The sequence below is a fragment of the Lissotriton vulgaris genome, chromosome 7 (genome assembly GCF_964263255.1).
Source record: "Lissotriton vulgaris chromosome 7, aLisVul1.2, whole genome shotgun sequence".
Lineage (NCBI taxonomy): Eukaryota > Metazoa > Chordata > Amphibia > Caudata > Salamandridae > Lissotriton > Lissotriton vulgaris.
Window position 1 is genome coordinate 1,153,384,219 of NC_141695.1, and position 20,282 is coordinate 1,153,404,500.

Consider the following 20,282-nt stretch of genomic DNA (forward strand, 5'->3'; position numbering starts at 1 on the left):
CTTTAAGTTTGCATTTTGGACTAGCTGCAAGTGTGTAATCCTCTTTTTACGTATAATTCAAATAGTTGCTTAACGATATTTATGTGTACAGTTGTATTGTAGTTATAGGGTGTAGTTGGAGGCTGGACTTTGACGGTGTGAGTGTGAGGGTGAGTGCATGTGAGCCTTTTGGAGTTTGCCACAGTATGTGTGAATTTGTAGTACTGTATGCAGTCTATTTTCTTCCCCAAACGTGTTTTGTGTTTTTTAGCTTAGTATGTGTTAGATCAGAATGTGTATGTGAACTATCTTTGATGTATGCAACAGTGAGAATAAGGGTGTTGCTTTTAATTTATGGGCATAAGGGTAGACGTCTTAGGATGTTTTTGTATTTTCTGTACTTCCCTAATTTTTTGTGAACAGCTGCGTGGGCAAGGGGCGTTGGCTGTTGTGTTGTTGAATAGTGCTCTTTTGATGTTGTTTGATGCTGTTTTGGTGTACTGTGTTACTGTGGTTGTGCACTTAGCACCACCAAAACACTTCGTGCAACAGCAGCATCAGTCAGAGCAACACCAGAGTCTTGTGCTTTTGTGATGACGCATTTTGTTTGTGTTTTTGATTATTTCTGGCATTGTTTACTTGTTTATTTTCCCTTACTTTAGTCAATGCTTTCTGTTGTGAATTTTTTTCCTTTAGCTCACTTTGTCCACTTAAAAATTGTTGTATTTTTTGCTGTGTATTCATATGTTTGTCTATTTTGTGTGCATTTATGATCTTTGTGAGAGAACTGTTTTATTTTACAATCCCTTTCTTTATTTTTGTGTATTAATTGCTGCACTGTCCTTGCGTTGCATTAAGTTTTAATGTTTTAATAGCTACAAGTGTGTAATCCGAATTTTACGTATTAAAATAAATGTTGCCTTACGTTATTTATGTGTGGATTTGGAGAGTAGAGTTGTAGTTGGAGTGTAGAGTTGTAGGGTGGTATTGTAGGTATAGGGTGTAGTTGGAGGGTGGACTTGGACTGTGTGAGTGTGAGGGTGAGTGGATGTGAGTCTTTGGGTGTTTGAGGGTGCGTGATGGTGTGTGAGAGTGATTGAGGGTGACTGTTTTAGTATGAGTGAGGGTGTGAGTGTTGTGAGTGTGTGTGTGAGGATGAGGGGGTGAGTGTAAATGTTGACTAACGTTATTTTTGTGTGGAGTTTGAGGGTGGAGTTGTAGTTGGAGTGTAGAGTTGTAGTGTGGTATTGTACTTTTATGGTGTAGTTGGAGTGTTGTCTCTGACGGTGTGAGTGTGAGGGTGAGTGGATGTGAGGGTCAGGGGGTGTGAGTGTGTGTGATGGTGTGTGAGGGTGAGTGAGGGTGACAATGTGAGTATGAGTGAGGGTTTGAGGGTTGTGAGGGTGGACTTGGACGGTGTGAGGGTGATTGGATGTGATTTTTAGGGGGTGTGAGGGTGTGTGATGTTGTGTGAGGGTGAGTGAGGGTGACGGTGTGAGTATGAGTGTGGGTGTGAGGGTGATGGTGTGAGGGTGTGTGAATGTGAGGGTAATGGGATGTGATAGTGTGTGATGATAGGTGTGGGTGAGTGAAGGTGATAGTTTGAGCGTGAGTGAGGCTGAGTGTTGTGAGGGTGTCAAGGTGAGTGAGGGTGTGCAAGTTTGAAGGTTGAGTGTGTGACTGTGGGTGAGGGTGAGTGTTTGTGAGGGTGAGGGGGTATGAGGGGGTGGGAGGGTTTGGGGGTGTTGTTGAGTGATGGTGTGTGATGGTGAGTGAGTGAGGGTGATTGAGTGTGTGTGAGGGTGAGGCCGTTGAGGTTGTGTGTGAGGGTGTGTTGCTGAGTGATAGTGCGTGATGGAGGTTGTGGGAGTGTGATCGTATCACGCTGTAGAGGGATGTGGGGAAATAGTAGGCCAGCTGAATGTGGTGTTTTTTTATTTTTTTTTCGTTTTGAGACAAGTCTTTTGAAAGTAAAGCTAGCCATCCCTCCTGTGCCTCGAACTTGCTGTCATTTTTCTTTTTTGGGTGTGCATGTAATTTAGTATGTGTTGTGTGTTGTGTGTGCGTCAAAATGCAACCCAAGGAGACGTAATAGAGTGTGTGTGTGAAAGTCCCCTTGATCCGTGAATGTGTGTATGAAAACTTTGTTGTGGTGTGGCGAAGTGGTGTGAACGGAGTGTGTTTTGTAAGAAAGGATCCGTTGTTAAACGAGCAACATTTGTAGCGAGTCTGGATGTATACTGATCAGCAGTAAAGTATTGCCTGTGAGTTGTGTTTTCCTGTGTGTATGTGTGCAAGATGCAGAGTGGGTGCAAGCTGCAGAGTGGGTGCAAGCTGCAGAGTGGGTGCAAGCTGCCGAGTGGGTGCAAGCTGTCGAGTGGGTGCAAGCTGCCGAGTGGGTGCAAGCTGCAGAGTGGGTGCAAGGTGCAGAGTGGGTGCAAGTTGCAGAGTGGGTGCAAGCTGCAGAGTGGGTGCAAGCTGCAGAGTGGGTGCAAGATGCAGAGTGGGTGCAAGCTGCAGAGTGGGTGCAAGCTGCAGATTGGGTGCAAGCTGCAGAGTGGGTGCAAGCTGCAGAGTGGGTGCAAGCTGAAGAGTGGGTGCAAGCTTCAGAGTGCGTGAAAGCTGCAGAGGTGATAGATGCAGAGTGGGTGATAGATGCCTAGTGGGTGAGGAGGTACGCCTGGTGTATAGGGATGTCTGTTACTATGCATATGAATCCGAGATTGTGTGCCCGATTTGTGTCCCAAGTGTAATTAGAAGCTGTGGCCACTGTCTAGCAGGTTGGTAGTGTTAAGTAAGCCTAAACTGTGTTAGCAATCAATAAGTTCTGCGTGTAATGTAGTATGTGTTGTTAGTTGTGTGTGCGTAAAAATGCAACTGAAGGAGACGTAATAGAGGGTGTGTGTGAAAGTCCCCTTGATCCGTGAATGTGTGTATGTAAATTTTGTTGTGGTGTGGCGAAGTGGTCTGAACGTAGTGTGTGTAGTAAGAAAGGATCCGTTGCTAAAGGAGCAACATTTCTAGTGAGTCTGGATGTATACTGATCATCAGTAAAGTATTGTCTGTGAGTTGTGTTATCTGATCAGCAGTAAAGTATTGTCTGTGAGTTGTGTTTTCCTGTGTGTATGTGTGCAAGCTGCAGAGTGGTTGCAAGCTGCCGTGAAAGTGTTTTTTAAAAGTTATTTGTGGTGTGGCGAAGTGGTCTGAACGGAGTGTGTGTTGTACGAAAGGATCCGTTGCTAAACGAGCAACATTTCTAGCGAGTCTGATAATGAACAATAAATTACAATGCCAATAGCCTGCGTTCAAATGCTGGTGAGCCCACCCAAATCAAAACACAATGGCAGCCCTCTATGTGTTTCGTGTGGCTTGATGGGGTGGGTGGCTGAGGGTGCTTTCAATGCGGCTTCCCTTTGCAGGCTCATTTTGAAGGCCTGGTCTTAAGTATGCAGGCTCGGCACTCGATACAAACTAAGTATCAGCAGAAAGGAACGGGCTGGAACTTGGGAATGTGTGTATGAAAACTTTGTTGTGGTGTGGCGAAGTGGTCTGAACGGAGTGTGTGTTGTAATAAAGGATCCGTTGGTAAACGAGCAACATTAGTAGCAAGTCTGGATGTACAGTGATCAGCAGTAAAGTATTGTCTGTGAATTGTGTTTTCCTGTGTGTATGTGTGCAAGCTTCAGAGTGGTTGCAAGCTGCAGAGTGGGTGCAAGCTGCACAGTGGTTGGAAGCTGCAGAGTGGGTGCAAGCTGCAGAGTGGGTGCAAGCTGAAGAGTGGGTGCAAGCTGAAGAGTGGGTGCAAGCTTCAGAGTGTGTGAAAGCTGCAGAGGTGATAGATGCAGAGTGGGTGATAGATGCCGAGTGGGTGAGGAGGTACGCCTGGTATATAGGGTTGTCTGTTACTATGCATATGAATCAGAGATTGTGTGCCAGATTTGTGTCCCAAGTGTAATTAGAAGCTGTGGCCACTGTCTAGCAGGTTGGTAGTGTTAAGTAAGCATAAGCTGTGTTAGCAATCCATAAGTTGTGCGTGTAATGTAGTATGTGTTATGTGTGCGTATAAATGTAACCCAAAGAGACGTAATAGAGGGTGTGTGTGAAAGTCCCCTTGATCCGGGTATGTGTGTATGAAAATTTTGTTGTGGTGTGGCGAAGTGGTGTGAACGGAGTGTGTGTTGTACGAAAGGATCCGTTGCTAAACGAGCACCATTTCTAGCGAGTCTGATAATGAACAATAAATTACAATGCCAATAGCCAGCGTTCAAATGCTGTTGAGCCCACCCAAATCAAAAACAATGGCAGCCCTCTATCTGTTTTGTGTGGGTTGATGGGGTGGGTGGCTGAGGGGGCTTTCAATGCGGCTTCCCTTTGCTGGCTCAGTTTGAAGCCCTGGTTTTAAGTATGAAGGCTCGGCACTCGATACAAAGTAAGTATCAGCAGAAAGGAACGGGCTGCAACTTGCAACCAGCATTTGAACGCTGCCGTTCACTCCCACACATGTACATGTTTTAGTACTCAATGCGAAGCTGTGAAATGCGTGTTTAAAATGAGACACGTTCGTGATACTGCAGGGAGAGAGAGGGGAGGTGCTGGCGGATGGGGAGGGGGAGGAGAAATGCAAGGCTGGCTGTGTCCAGGGAGAGAGAGGGGAGGTGCTGGCGTCTGGTGAGTGGGAGGAGAATTGCGAACGTGGCTGTGTCCGAGGAGAGAGAGGAGGAGGGGGAGGAGAATTGCGAGCCTGGCTGTGTCCGGGGAGAGAGAGGGGAGGTTCTGGCGGCTGGGGAACAGATGTCGAAGGCTGGCGAATTTTGTTTTAAAAATAGTGTGTTTCAGTGTGTGAGTTGTTCATGGTTAAGGGAGACGAGACAGAGGAGCTGGTGGCTGGGGAGGGGGATGAGAAATGGCAGCCTGGCTGTGGAGGAATGCGACCCTGTCTGTGTGCGGGGAGAGAGAGGGGCGAGCCTGGCTGTGTCCGGGTAGAGAGAGGGGGAGGGAGAGGAGAATTGCGATCCTGGCTGTGTCCGGGGAGAGAGGGGGAGGTTCTGGCGGCTGGGGGCTGGGGAACAGATGTCAAAGGCTGGCGAATTTTGTTTTAAAAATAGTGTGTTTCAGTGTGTGAGTTGTTCATGGTTAAGGGAGACGAGACAGAGGAGCTGGTGGCTGGGGAGGGGGATGAGAAATGGCAGCCTGGCTGTGGAGGAATGCGACCCTGTCTGTGTGCGGGGAGAGAGAGGGGCGAGCCTGGCTGTGTCCGGGTAGAGAGAGGGGGAGGGAGAGGAGAATTGCGATCCTGGCTGTGTCCGGGGAGAGAGGGGGAGGTTCTGGCGGCTGGGGGCTGGGGAACAGATGTCGAAGGCTGGCGAATTTTGTTTTAAAAATAGTGTGTTTCAGTTTGTGAGTTGTGCATGGTTAAGGGAGATGAGACAGAGGAGCTGGTGGCTGGGGAGGGGGATGAGAAATGGCAGCCTGTCGGTGGAGGAATGCGACCCTGTCTGTGTGCGGGGAGAGAGAGGGGAGGTGCTGGCGGATGGGGTTGGGGATTGCCGTGGGAGGGAGCCTTGTTGCTTTCATGTGCACGCGCTTTTAATGTCAATGCGCATGCGCATTGATCTTGAATTTCACGGGCACTGCAAGGAATCGCCACGATTCCTTGCAAGTTGGTTAAAGTCTGTTTAAGCCCCCATAGTCTCGCAAGCTCAATGCGCATGCGCATTGACAGGCGAGACCTAATAAACCAGGTAGTAGGCTCCTCTAAATGTACTTCGACTTAGCTGTGAAGTTTTTGGCGAGAAGAATCCCAATCAGATCTGAGGTGAACTTGATGGAAGGGCTGAACGAAAAGCGAAAGAAGGGTGTAAGTAAGTGTGGAAGGACGAGAAATGTAATGATGACTGGCAAAGAAGAATGATATGTGTTTGCTTGGTCCCCAAGGTGGCTGGGAAGGAAAGAATATGGTATGGTGCATGGCTGGGTGAATGATGAAGCAAGGATGGGTGTAAGGAGAACAGCCTGGGTGGGTGAAACAGAAACTGTATGTGTGCATATACTTTGGATGGATGCCTGGATCATTCATGGTACTATCTGACTCTTAGATAGCATATGTGTATCTAGAGAGAGTAGACGGTCACTGGATGAACTAAGTGTTACTTTGAAGAGCATGTAACACCGCACCCGCACGTCCGTTCCAGTGTAGGAAAGGGAAGGAAAAGAGGTTGTAATTTTGTCCAAATACTACCATGAATAGTAGCAGTAGTTTGTATTGCAACTGCAAGCACAGCATATATCCGGTTATTACGGTGGACACTCCCTACCTCTCTTAATAACTTTAGTTTAGTAGTAGTACGTCATTCATGTGTGGGGGTATCACTGTTCACTCCATAATAAGCAAAGCACCTAAAGTCATCCCATATGTCATCAAATACATCCCATGTGAAGTGATAGATCAGATTATTTAGCTTCTTTATTTTCCTTTTCTAATACTCATTTGCACTGTAGGGTGAAAGCTAAATTAATTAAGCAGTAGCCCTTTTAACAGAGTATTCTCAGTGCCTCCCGTAATAGAAAAGTAAGAGCTTCACCACCTGCATGTACTGGACCGGTACAGTAACGCAAGTCTGTCTCACTCACCATGGTGTGCGTCTGTTTTTCTCGGGTGCAAGTTCACTGCGCTGGCATTATGCCGGCTTGCATAAGATAACGTACCAATTTTCCTAAACAAGAGAGAAGAAGAAGAATAAGACTGGTGTACTGTCATAGTCGACTGTAATGGAAGTCCATAGTGCTTGTAGAATTTGTCCCTTAAACTCCCACTAATGTTAGAGCAAGGATGAAGAAGTCGGAGGTTACATAGATACTGTCCTCAATAGTTATGTACTGTGCTTTCAATTTGCTACTTGTACTGTGACAACTTTCTGCTCAATCATGTTGTGTTAATCTTAAGGAGCATTGGTTACAGACTATGTCTTTCTTTCTTCATGTGGTTGCTCCTTCCAAATCCAAGACACCATCAAGGAGGAAGGAGCTGGCTCGAATGGCCCGGCAACGGAGGCTGGATGCCACTGTCGCTGAATATCCGCGGCTGGTGGCCCTGGAGGAGGAGGAGACGCAGTCTGGTACAATTACAACGTCCACGGGGACAGCTGCATCCTCCTCCGTGCGGGCTGCCAGCCAGCGCAGTGCTCCAGCGGTACGGAGCCGGGCTACCAAAGCCCAACGCCAACGCCGAGCAGCAAAGACAGCAGCTGCCCCCCACAGGATTTGCAAGGCACACCGGCGCCGCTTATCCCTCAGACTGTCCTACCTGGAGCAGGAGGTCCTGAACTATAAGAACTTGGTGGAGGGCCTCCGCTTCGAATTTGCCACCCTCCGCAAGGAGCATGATGCCCTGGCTGCTAAAGGCAACAGCACCCTGCCATAGTGTCCCTTGCCCCTTTTTTAGAGACTTTTGGGGGGTGGGAATTGGGAGTTGGGTTTTTTGGGGACTTTTGAAGGACAATCGTTGGGGTTAGGGAGGGTCTTGCGGGAGATTATTTTGTTAGGGCTATAAAAATATAATTTTTGAAACTTTATCTGACCATACCTGTTTTTTGCCAGCTTTTGAGTCTGGTGGGTGGCGGTTTAACAGTAAGTTTGTTTTCCTGAATAGTCCTGTGACTTTAGTAGTACTACCTTCAATCTCTCGTCTCTCCTAATACTCCATTATACTACCTCCAACCAAACGCCTATCTTACCTGTAATTTCTGTTTGCAAGTAGGGCTAGGCCCAGGGCTGGCTCCACGGGAAACAGCAAATAAGGTTGGCAATCCTGGGCGGATAAAATTTCCTCATAGCGGTGGTACTAGTGGTGTGACACAGTGGCAGTTGCATGCCTAAGAAAAAAAAGAAAATGAAATCTGGTTTGTCCTCCTGAGCAATACAACGGTGCAATAGAGAATATAGCAGGTGACAGTACACTAGAACAGTGCCACATTGTAGCCTAACAAATGGTAAAGTATAACTACTAATTCGGTTGAAGTTCTTTGACATTAGCCATGGGTCTTTGTCAAGCAGAGTAAGAATATATCCTCGGATTTCTTCACCAGCCTGTTGGTATCACCTTATCCTCCCCAGCAAGTGTGTGGATTTATTGCTGTAATTTAGTCACACATCAATCAAAACCACACAGCCCGGGGGAAGAGGGTTAGGGTTTGAAAAATGGATGGGTACGGGGGTTTTTGGGAAAGGTTTTGTGAGACAAGAAAAAAAAGCACAGCATGGACAAACAATTGAACATAAACAAATCTTTGGGTAAAAACCTATCCATCAATCTTTGAAAGTGCATGCACTACTGCATGCATGTCAGTGAAAAGTCAGTAGTATATATCTGTATGTTGTTGTAGTTGTCCTGTTGAATTTGGTAAGTAAGTTGCATGCAGAAAAAAAATCCTCTTATTAGCGGCACTCCTCCATTCCATCTGACGCTTCGTCCATCAATGTTGGTGACCAGAAGACACCCTGTCCACTGCCTGCCTGGCGGATGCTGAATTGCGGCTCGCTAATGTGAAGCCTGACTCCATCCTTTTTTCCCCATTGCACAGACTGAAACCCGGCCTGTAATTATTCAACGAAAAACAGGAAGTGATATAATATTACAACACCACTGATAAATAAATATAAGGTATGTAGGCTGTGGAGTGCAAAAAGTCACACTTTGCTTTTCCTAGTAGACAGTACAATATTTTTGACAGTGCGTGTCTGAGTCACCTTTTGAAGGATAAATAAGTATGGGCAAATTAATGTAGCGGATCTTTCCCCTCAAGCTAGGTGTACTGTAAACTGTGTTTTAGAACAAAATTAGATCTTCCCAACAGTGCTCCCACCAAGACCCTTACTAAAGCCAGTCGCAAAAATGTAGAAGACCCCCAATCAAATCGGAAAAAACGAGGCCTAGCAGAAAACTGGTGACAAAACGTACTTTGAAAGTAAAAGTAGGCCCAAATACCCCCTTACCCACCGTGGATTGCATTCAAACCACTTGCAAGCAACCAAGCAAAAGTATCCATAGCCAGCATCGCTCCAAGACTCGAAAACCCCCCCACCCAAACACATGCAATAGAAATACTGCTAACCCTAACGAACCCTAAGTTAAGAATAGTGGCAAAGGCTTTCTTTAACTATGCCAAATCCCCCCTTTCCCACCCAGGATTTTCTTCAAATGACTTGCAACCAAAATTTCACATTCTCACGAGTGCTCTAAGACCCCAGAACTCAGTTGCAAAAATGTAGAACACCCCGAAACACATGCAATCCTGCTGCTAGGGCTAACGAACCCTAAGTTACAAAAAGTGCCAAAAGGCTTTTCGGCGTGGATTTTGTCCCAACCACTTCCACCCGGTATTAGACCTTCCCAGGAATGGCCCAAGACCCGCCAACCCACCCGCCAAAAAGCATAACACCCCCAAACAGGCCAAAAGCAACATCTCCTACTTACAATATTTCTCGGCCTTCGGTCCAAACGCGCTGCGTAGCTTGGCCATAAGTCCGTTTTGCCACCACGGATTTCCTGGAAAGCAAATGCAATCAAGATTAGAGTGTCCCAGCAGTGCTGACAGACCCCGAAACTCACCCACAAACAGACGGAACCCCCCCTAAGAGCACCTCAAAGGCAAGCAAGTCAGCAAAAACACTAAAACATGTGCGCCTCGGATTTGGTCCAAACCACTTTTATCCGGTATTAGAGCTTCCCAACAATGGCCCCAGAGCCGTCAACCCAAGAGAAAACGAGTAGAAGACCCCCAAACAGCCAAAGAGCAAAAGTACAAAAATGGGGACCTAGTCATTTTTCCCCAAATTTCCCAAATCACTCCGCGCGCGCTCTGCAGCTAGGCCCTAACTCCCCTCTGCCACCATGGATTTGCTTCAAACCTCTTGCAAAGTAAAGTATCCATAGCCAGCAGTGCTCCCAGACCCCGAAACCCACCCACAAACACCAGGAAGCCCCCCAAACCGGCCCCCGAAAATGCTACATTGAGCAAAATGTCAGAAATAGCAACAAAAAAAATCGGCCTGGATTTTGTCCCAACCACTTCTACCCGGTATTAGACCTTCCCAGGAATGGCCCAAGACCCGCCAACCCACCCACCAAAAAGCATAACACCCCCAAACAGGCCAAAAGCAACATCTCCTACTTAGAATATTTCTCGGCCTTCGGTCCAAACGCGCTGCGTAGCTTGGCCATATGTCCGTTTTGCCACCACGGATTTCCTGTAAAGTAAATGCAATCAAGATTAGAGTGTCCCAGCAGTGCTGACAGACCCCGAAACTCACCCACAAACAGACGGAACCCCCCCTAAGAGCACCTCAAAGGCAAGCAAGTCAGCAAAAACACAAAAAAATTTGCGCCTCGGATTTGGTCCAAACCACTTTTATCCGGTATTAGAGCTTCCCAACAATGGCCCCAGAGCCGTCAACCCAAGAGAAAACGAGTAGAAGACCCCCAAACAGCCAAAGAGCAAAAGTACAAAAATGGGGACTTAGTCATTTTTTCCCAAATTTCCCAAATCACTCCGCGCGCGCTCTGCAGCTAGGCCCTACCTCCCCTCTGCCACCATGGATTTGCTTCAAACCTCTTGCAAAGTAAAGTATCCATAGCCAGCAGTGCTCCCAGACCCCGAAACCCACCCACAAACACCAGGAAGCCCCCCAAACCGGCCCCCGAAAACGCAACATTGAGCAAAATGTCAGAAATAGCAAAAAAACAATCGGCCTGGATTTTGTCCCAACCACTTCTACCCGGTATTAGTCCTTCCCAGGAATGGCCCAAGACCCGCCAACCCACCCGCCAAAAAGCATAACACCCCCAAACAGGCCAAAAGCAACATCTCCTACTTAGAATATTTCTCGGCCTTCGGTCCAAACGCGCTGCGTAGCTTGGCCATAAGTCCGTTTTTGCCACCACGGATTTCCTGAAAAGCAAATGCAATCAAGATTAGAGTGTCCCAGCAGTGCTGACAGACCCCGAAACTCACCCACAAACAGACGGAACCCCCCCTAAGAGCACCTCAAAGGCAAGCAAGTCAGCAAAAACACTAAAAAATTTGTGCCTCGGATTTGGTCCAAACCACTTTTATCCAGTATTAGAGCTTCCCAACAATGGCCCCAGAGCCGTCAACCCAAGAGAAAACGAGTAGAAGACCCCCAAACAGCCAAAGAGCAAAAGTACAAAAATGGGGACTTAGTCATTTTTTCCCAAATTTCCCAAATCACTCCGCGCGCGCTCTGCAGCTAGGCCCTACCTCCCCTCTGCCACCATGGATTTGCTTCAAACCTCTTGCAAAGTAAAGTATCCATAGCCAGCAGTGCTCCCAGACCCCGAAACCCACCCACAAACACCAGGAAGCCCCCCAAACCGGCCCCCGAAAACGCTACATTGAGCAAAATGTCAGAAATAGCAAAAAAAAAATCAGCCTGAATTTTGTCCCAACCACTTCTACCCGGTATTAGACCTTCCCAGGAATGGCCCAAGACCCGCCAACCCACCCACCAAAAAGCATAACACCCCCAAACAGGCCAAAAGCAACATCTCCTACTTAGAATATTTCTCGGCCTTCGGTCCAAACGCGCTGCGTAGCTTGGCCATATGTCCGTTTTGCCACCACGGATTTCCTGTAAAGTAAATGCAATCAAGATTAGAGTGTCCCAGCAGTGCTGACAGACCCCGAAACTCACCCACAAACAGACGGAACCCCCCCTAAGAGCACCTCAAAGGCAAGCAAGTCAGCAAAAACACAAAAAAATTTGCGCCTCGGATTTGGTCCAAACCACTTTTATCCGGTATTAGAGCTTCCCAACAATGGCCCCAGAGCCGTCAACCCAAGAGAAAACGAGTAGAAGACCCCCAAACAGCCAAAGAGCAAAAGTACAAAAATGGGGACTTAGTCATTTTTTCCCAAATTTCCCAAATCACTCCGCGCGCGCTCTGCAGCTAGGCCCTACCTCCCCTCTGCCACCATGGATTTGCTTCAAACCTCTTGCAAAGTAAAGTATCCATAGCCAGCAGTGCTCCCAGACCCCGAAACCCACCCACAAACACCAGGAAGCCCCCCAAACCGGCCCCCGAAAACGCAACATTGAGCAAAATGTCAGAAATAGCAAAAAAACAATCGGCCTGGATTTTGTCCCAACCACTTCTACCCGGTATTAGTCCTTCCCAGGAATGGCCCAAGACCCGCCAACCCACCCGCCAAAAAGCATAACACCCCCAAACAGGCCAAAAGCAACATCTCCTACTTAGAATATTTCTCGGCCTTCGGTCCAAACGCGCTGCGTAGCTTGGCCATAAGTCCGTTTTTGCCACCACGGATTTCCTGAAAAGCAAATGCAATCAAGATTAGAGTGTCCCAGCAGTGCTGACAGACCCCGAAACTCACCCACAAACAGACGGAACCCCCCCTAAGAGCACCTCAAAGGCAAGCAAGTCAGCAAAAACACTAAAAAATTTGTGCCTCGGATTTGGTCCAAACCACTTTTATCCAGTATTAGAGCTTCCCAACAATGGCCCCAGAGCCGTCAACCCAAGAGAAAACGAGTAGAAGACCCCCAAACAGCCAAAGAGCAAAAGTACAAAAATGGGGACTTAGTCATTTTTTCCCAAATTTCCCAAATCACTCCGCGCGCGCTCTGCAGCTAGGCCCTACCTCCCCTCTGCCACCATGGATTTGCTTCAAACCTCTTGCAAAGTAAAGTATCCATAGCCAGCAGTGCTCCCAGACCCCGAAACCCACCCACAAACACCAGGAAGCCCCCCAAACCGGCCCCCGAAAACGCTACATTGAGCAAAATGTCAGAAATAGCAAAAAAAAATCAGCCTGAATTTTGTCCCAACCACTTCTACCCGGTATTAGACCTTCCCAGGAATGGCCCAAGACCCGCCAACCCACCCGCCAAAAAGCATAACACCCCCAAACAGCCCAAAAGCAACATCTCCTACTTAGAATATTTCTCGGCCTTCGGTCCAAACGCGCTGCGTAGCTTGGCCATAAGTCCGTTTTGCCACCACGGATTTCCTGAAAAGCAAATGCAATCAAGATTAGAGTGTCCCAGCAGTGCTGACAGACCCCGAAACTCACCCACAAACAGACGGAACCCCCCCTAAGAGCACCTCAAAGGCAAGCAAGTCAGCAAAAACACTAAAAAATGTGCGCCTCGGATTTGGTCCAAACCACTTTTATCCGGTATTAGAGCTTCCCAACAATGGCCCCAGAGGCGTCAACCCAAGAGTAAACGAGTAGAAGCCCCCCAATCAGCCAAAGAGCAAAAGTACAAAAATGGGGACTTAGTAATTTTTTCCCAAATTTCCAAAATCACTCCACGCGCGCTCTGCAGCTAGGCCCTAACTCCCCTCTGCCACCATGGATTTGCTTCAAACCTCTTGCAAAGTAAAGTATCCATAGCCAGCAGTGCTCCCAGACCCCGAAACCCACCCACAAACACCAGGAAGCCCCCCAAACCACCCCCCGAAAACGCTACATTGAGCAAAATGTCAGAAATAGCAAAAAAAAAATCGGCCTGGATTTTGTCCCAACCACTTCTACCCGGTATTAGACCTTCCCAGGAATGGCCCAAGACCCGCCAACCCACCCGCCAAAAAGCATAACACCCCCAAACAGGCCAAAAGCAACATCTCCTACTTAGAATATTTCTCGGCCTTCGGTCCAAACGCGCTGCGTAGCTTGGCCATAAGTCCGTTTTGCCACCACGGATTTCCTGAAAAGCAAATGCAATCAAGATTAGAGTGTCCCAGCAGTGCTGACAGACCCTGAAACTCACCCACAAACAGACGGAACCCCCCCTAAGAGCACCTCAAAGGCAAGCAAGTCAGCAAAAACACAAAAATATTTGCGCCACGGATTTGGTCCAAACCACTTTTATCCGGTATTAGAGCTTCCCAACAATGGCCCCAGAGCCGTCAACCCAAGAGAAAACGAGTAGAAGACCCCCAAACAGCCAAAGAGCAAAAGTACAAAAATGGGGACCTAGTCATTTTTCCCCAAATTTCCCAAATCACTCCGCGCGCGCTCTGCAGCTAGGCCCTAACTCCCCTCTGCCACCATGGATTTGCTTCAAACCTCTTGCAAAGTAAAGTATCCATAGCCAGCAGTGCTCCCAGACCCCGAAACCCACCCACAAACACCTGGAAGCCCCCCAAACCGGCCCCCGAAAACGCTACATTGAGCAAAATGTCAGAAATAGCAAAAAAAAATCGGCCTGGATTTTGTCCCAACCACTTCTACCCAGTATTAGACCTTCCCAGGAATGGCCCAAGACCCGCCAACCCACCCGCCAAAAAGCATAACACCCCCAAACAGGCCAAAAGCAACATCTCCTACTTAGAATATTTCTCGCCCTTCGGCCCAAACGCGCTGCGTAGCTTGGCCATAAGTCCGTTTTGCCACCACGGATTTCCTGAAAAGCAAATGCAATCAAGATTAGAGTGTCCCAGCAGTGCTAACAGACCCCAAAACTCACCCAAAAACAGACGGAACCCCCCCTAAGAGCACCTCAAAGGCAAGCAAGTCAGCAAAAACACTAAAAAATTTGCGCCTCGGATTTGGTCCAAACCACTTTTATCCGGTATTAGAGCTTCCCAACAATGGCCCCAGAGCCGTCAACCCAAGAGAAAACGAGTAGAAGACCCCCAATCAGCCAAAGAGCAAAAGTACAAAAATGGGGACGTAGTCACTTTTTTCCCAAATTTCCCAAATCACTCCGCGCGCGCTCTGCAGCTAGGCCCTAACTCCCCTCTGCCACCATGGATTTGCTTCAAACCTCTTGCAAAGTAAAGTATCCATAGCCAGCAGTGCTCCCAGACCCCGAAACCCACCCACAAACACCAGGAAGCCCCCCAAACCGCCCCCCGAAAACGCTACATTGAGCAAAATGTCAGAAATAGCAAAAAAAAAATCGGCCTGGATTTTGTCCCAACCACTTCTACCCGGTATTAGACCTTCCCAGGAATGGCCCAAGACCCGCCAACCCACCCGCCAAAAAGCATAACACCCCCAAACAGGCCAAAAGCAACATCTCCTACTTAGAATATTTCTCGGCCTTCGGTCCAAACGCGCTGCGTAGCTTGGCCATAAGTCCGTTTTGCCACCACGGATTTCCGGAAAAGCAAATGCAATCAAGATTAGAGTGTCCCAGCAGTGCTGACAGACCCCGAAACTCACCCACAAACAGACGGAACCCCCTCTAAGAGCACCTCAAAGGCAAGCAAGTCAGCAAAAACACTAAAAAATTTGCTCCTCGGATTTGGTCCAAACCACTTTTATCCGGTATTAGAGCTTCCCAACAATGGCCCCAGAGCCGTCAACCCAAGAGAAAACGAGTAGAAGACCCCCAAACAGCCAAAGAGCAAAAGTACAAAAATGGGGACTTAGTCATTTTTTCCCAAATTTCCCAAATCACTCCGCGCGCGCTCTGCAGCTAGGCCCTAACTCCCCTCTGCCACCATGGATTTGCTTCAAACCTCTTGCAAAGTAAAGTATACATAGCCAGCAGTGCTCCCAGACCCCGAAACCCACCCACAAACACCAGGAAGCCCCCCAAACTGGCCCCCGAAAACACTACATTGAGCAAAATGTCAGAAATAGCAAAAAAAAATAGGCCTGGATTTTGTCCCAACCACTTCTACCCGGTATTAGACCTTCCCAGGAATGGCCCAAGACCCGCCAACCCACCCGCCAAAAAGCATAACACCCCCAAACAGGCCAAAAGCAACATCTCCTACTTACAATATTTCTCGGCCTTCGGTCCAAACGCGCTGCGTAGCTTGGCCATAAGTCTGGTTTGCCACCACGGATTTCCTGAAAAGCAAATGCAATCAAGGGTAGCTGTGCGCTATATAAGCTCAAATACATTTACATTTACATTAGAGTGTCCCAGCAGTGCTGACAGACCCCGAAACTCACCCACAAACAGACGGAACCCCCCCTAAGAGCACCTCAAAGGCAAGCAAGTCAGCAAAAACACTAAAAAATGTGCGCCTCGGATTTGGTCCAAACCACTTTTAGAGCTTCCCAGCAAAGGCCCCAGAGCCGTCAACTCACCTGCAAAGAGGTAGAACAACACCCCCACAAGTGCTGAGTCTTTCTTCATTGGGCGTAAACCAGCCCTCTGCTTTGATGGAAATAGGAGTCTGGAGGAGGAGGATAGAGGAGCATGTTCTTCTGAACTTGTGAACCTGAGGAATGCAGACTGCGGCACCTTCAAATCAATTAGCAAACAAGTGAAGACAGTTCTGCTGATGGGCTTTTTTTTGTGATTATCTGATTAAAGTTTGAATTATATTAACTGTGCACAACAAAGAAAGACAGACACACAGGAATAACAGTGAATAAGGACGAAAAAGAAAGTTATTGATTTGTTGTCTCATTTTCAGGGCTCGGTATCACGGTCCAGGAATGAGAATAAGGCTTCGTCATCATACTCTGCGAATTCAGGCAGGGTGAGCTCAGTATGTAAATGGGGTAGCAAAAAGGTCCAAGGATTTCAAGGCTTGAACAACGCTTGAATAAGTTGTGTTGGTGAGTGAGTGGAGACACACTCGAAGCTCTGGACCTCTTGGGCTTCAAGTAAAGAGACAGTTTTGAGAAGTGGTAAGTGTGTACTCCACAGAAATTCACATCAGTTTTTCAGGATTAGTATCCATTCTTTCCAGATCGTAGTATAAAGGACAGAAACATTTTTAATTGCAGTGAAGTGTCTTTATTATCAAAGGGTGAGCTCAGTGTCACCTGACAGAGTAGAAATTCCCTCATCTATGTTGCTGGCCACCTCGTCTTCATCCGGCGCGCTTTCTCGTACTCTGAAATCTGGTGGTATGAGGTGCTGATTCATCTTGATCATTGTTAACCTCTCCACATTTTTGGGCGAGAGGCGGCTCCGTTTAGAAGTTTACAATGCCACCAGCAGCACTGAAAACACGTTCAGAAGACACGCTTGCGAGTGGGCAAGACAAGTAGTTTAAAGCCAGGTTGGTGAGCTGTGGCCACAATTCTTTTTTCCCATGCCAATTCCCCAATGGGTCAGCATTAACATAGCCCTCTGTTGAGTCATTCAGATAGTCCTTGACCATCGAATCAAGGTTCTCCTCCAAGGTTCCTCCTCTTTGCTTAGCTGTTGCTGTGACCTTTTGAGAACCAAACCCAAGCCGAGCTAGCCAATCCTCTTCAGCCTCCAATGTTACTGTTGCGTCTGGCGGTGCAGATGATCCGGTTGCCGGTCTCTTTAACGGCTGAGAGGTCACTTGTGCCGCAGCCACAGGTGCAGAAGAGGATTGTTGTGACTGGGGATGGCCTGCTGATGCTGATGTACTGCCTTCTCCTTCAATTTTCTGCAGTTCTATTTCAAACCTCTTGGCTGAGGAGGCTATCCACCGTTTGTAACTTGTAACATCTTCATCAGCAAAAGGAAAGAATGCTTGGCCTGCCAGCGCCTTTTTGTAGCGTGGATCCAGAATAGTAGCACAAATGTAATGCTGGTCTGAGTGGATCATTTTAAGACGTTCATCACCTTGTAGGTGCTCTAATAATTTCTCAGCCAGAACAAAAGAGTCTTGGTTTCTTTCATCTTTTTCAAACACAGAACACACCTCCTTCAGTTGGTGCTCCAGCATGTACAACAATGGGATAGCTTTTCCCAAATTACAGTCCTCCTTGCTGACTGCACGCGTGAAGAACTCAAAAGGACGAAGCATGCGTGTCAGGCTTTTAACTATGTTCCATTGCGCCGCACCCATCCTCAGGTCCTCCTTCTGAGCTGTACCTTGTGTTAAGAAATAGTGATCGAGTACCGTATACTGCTCATACAGACGCTCAAGCATGTAGAAGGTTGAGTTCCAACGTGTTACCACCTCCTGGATGAGTGCTTTCACTGGCATTTGACGTTGATATAGCAGGCTCCTCAGCTGCTTCCGGGCCTTAAAAGAATGGCTGAAATGGTTGCAAATTTTTCGGCAGGTGTCCAATACTCTGTACGCTGCACTGTCTTTATTACCCAAGAATTTTTGGACAACCAGGTTTATACAGTGCGCCAAACACGGCACTCTGAAATGGTCACCCAGCTTCATGGCCTTAACTATATTGGCGCCATTGTCCGTGGAAACATAACCAACCTGGCGTTTTTTTGGGGACAGCCAGTTAAGGACCTTTGTGTTAAAGACATCCAAAATGTTTTCTGCTGTGTGACGTTTCTCCAAACCAAACATGGCTAGTGTTGCATGTTTCGAGCAGCTTTAAAAACAATGTCCGGGTCAACACCTGCGTTTAGCTTTGCTTTAGCCCCTGAAAAAGAGACCCAGTGTGCAGTGATGCACATGTAATCAGCGCCTGCGCCACTGGTCCACATGTCTGTTGTCAGATGTATAGTGTGAACAGCACTCTTCTGCAAAGCTGCCCCAATCACTTTCATAACATCTTCATGTAGTGCTGGAACCGCAACTCGGGCAAAATAGAACCGGCTAGGAACCTTCCATTTAAGGCAGAGCGCTGCCACTAATTCTAGAAAACCAACCCCTTCTACAAAAGAAAAAGGGAGAAGGTCCAGAGCTAGTATTTTAGCCAGCTTAGTGTTATACAGACGCGTCAGTGGGTGGTTGCGTTCATATTGCGCTTCTGTAAACAACATCTTTTTAATGTTGCCCTGGACCAAGGATTTTCGGGATGATGATGATATCTTCGACCCAGTTACGCTCGCTGATGAACTTTTTCGCATTGATGTCTCACTCTCTCCCACACTCTTAGTGTGGCTCACATGGGGTGTGCTGCTGACAGGGGTACTGGGTGCAAGTGAAGTGTTTGAATCGTCTTCTTCCTCCTCGTCATCATCAGATGAAAAATCAACGTTTTCATTACGTGCAATTCGGGCTTCCTTGACCGCCTCTAGTTGCGCAAACCATTGGACAGGGTGCGCTCTCCTAAGATGACCTCTCTGGCCTCCGGTACCATAGTTGGTACCGAACTTACCACGACTAACTCGAAGCTTACAAATGCTACAAATGGCTACGTTTTCCTTTTTTGGGCAAACACTAAAGAAGTCCCAAACTGGAGACTTGGAATGTCTTTGGGGGCCGGAGGAGGCGGCGATACTGGTGGTGGTGGTCCTGCTGCTAATGCCAGATGAAGTGGAGGATGTGGATTGCCGAACTTCAGTACGTTTTGCACTTTCACCACCACTAATTGAGGTCGAGGTGGATGGAGGTCCCTTCTTGCGAGAAAGAAATATGGAAGCGGTAGGTGTTGGTGTACTAGTTACTCCAAATCTAATGATTGTTGTGTTTCCATTTCGATTGCCTCCTCGTCGACATCATCATCACGCTCAGCAGCTTCTCGAGATAGGATCAAAATGTCTCTTTGCTGCATGCCTGCTGGGGCTGCAGTGACCTTTATGATGACTGCCTCATCGTCGTCATCGTGAGAGGCTTCACCAGCAGCAGTATCCGTCACTTCTTGTTGAGCCTCATCACACTCCATAGCTATGAGTTTTTCGACGACCTTCCTTTTACGCTTAGGTACCTTTGTCAGATCATGGTGTGCCTCACTCTCAGACGGCAGTGGTGCTGGTTCCCAATTGGGATCCGTATCATCAGAAGGAGGTGGGCTTGAAGAAGATGTAGACACCAACCTTGATCTTTTCCTTGCTAGGGATGTGGAAGACAATGAATGATCATCAGGAGGAGTGGCTTCCAATGATACCTCGGCTTGATTGTCGATTTCCTGATGTGCCCCTACTTCGGGAGGAACAACTATTGTGGGCACTTGTGACCCACCATGCACCTCTGCTTGCGCATCTCCTTGCGCTGCCTCTCCTTCCACATGTACTTGGGCTTGTACTTGCACATGGTATTGTTGTTGCGGCTGTGGTTGTTCAACACTTGTCAGATGAGTTACAACAACCTGTGTTGTTTCAGGGACATTGCTGCTACTTTCTTGCGATGAGCCTACATCACTGGTCGATGGTGATTGGAGAAGTACACTGACTGCCTCTGAAGCACTCAAGGGCTTTGACTTAAGTTGGCGTGGTGGTGGAGGCACTGAACCCAATGGAGCGGGGGTGCTGCTCCCAGCTTGGTCCCCCGCAGATCCTGCTGCTGCTGCAGCCGTACTTTTTTTTTTGCTCCCAAAAAACGCGGCGGCCGGCACACCAGCCTCCTTGGTAACTTGCTTCTTCTGCTCCTTACTAGCAACTTTCTTGCTAGAGGAGCTACGGAGACCTATTTTTGGGGCCATCTTCTTCAGAGCAGGTCAGACAGCAGGCCACAGTTG